Below are 720 nucleotides of genomic sequence, written 5' to 3'. Positions count from 1 at the left end.
AATGACAAGGGCCAGGTGCTCACTGCTGCCTCCTGCTACGGCCAAGGCTGCCTCGTGGTTGTGTCCCATGAGGGCTACCTGTTGCATGCTGGCTTGGCTCCATGTCTCCTCAATACAGTGAGCTGGCTCTGTCCTTGTCCTGGGGATCCCATAGGAGTGCACCCATCCTTGGCAGCACTAGGAAATGTCGTGCAGACTGTGGGGTTGAGGCACAGATTGATCCAGAACCAGGACTGCCCTGGAGGGTTACGGCACCAGTGCCTTCGATGACACCATGACTGCAACGCTGATCCAGTTTGGGACATGGAGGGGCTTACTTATCCGGGGCCGGGCCTGGTACTGGGTCAGCAAGCTGGGCCATGACAAGGTGCTGTCCAGGTTCCTTGGGATCAAGGTGATAAGTGTGGCTGGAGTGTACTTCCCTGACACCTGTGGGGACAGAGACCGCTTCAAGGTCTCTTAAGAAGGTTCCAAGATCCCACTCCATGTCAGGTGAGTGTCTATTCCCCCATTAGGGAGTCTGACTCAGGATAAACAACAGAGTTGGTTTCCCTCGTCAACGAGCTTCCATTTCAATACAGATTGTTTTTAACTTAGCTTGGAACCACCACAAATCAAAAGCAGGATGATTAAAAGGCGCCAAGACACAAGAGAGACTGGGCCCTCACTGCCACTCCCTCCTGTGCCCAAAGCTGAATAGAAAAGCTTGTCTTACTCACC

General features: G+C 53.5%; 1 pseudogene; it reads left to right on the top strand.

Annotated features, from left to right (window-relative positions):
* On the top strand, positions 1 to 496 carry LOC105511445 (annotated as a pseudogene).
* Positions 497 to 720: the final 224 nt, after the last annotated feature.

Source organism: Colobus angolensis, unplaced genomic scaffold (assembly GCF_000951035.1).
Source record: "Colobus angolensis palliatus isolate OR3802 unplaced genomic scaffold, Cang.pa_1.0 Scaffold2, whole genome shotgun sequence".
NCBI classification, from domain to species: domain Eukaryota; kingdom Metazoa; phylum Chordata; class Mammalia; order Primates; family Cercopithecidae; genus Colobus; species Colobus angolensis.
The sequence above is the reverse complement of the archived record's forward strand: the minus strand, read 5'-3'. Positions and strand labels throughout refer to the sequence as shown.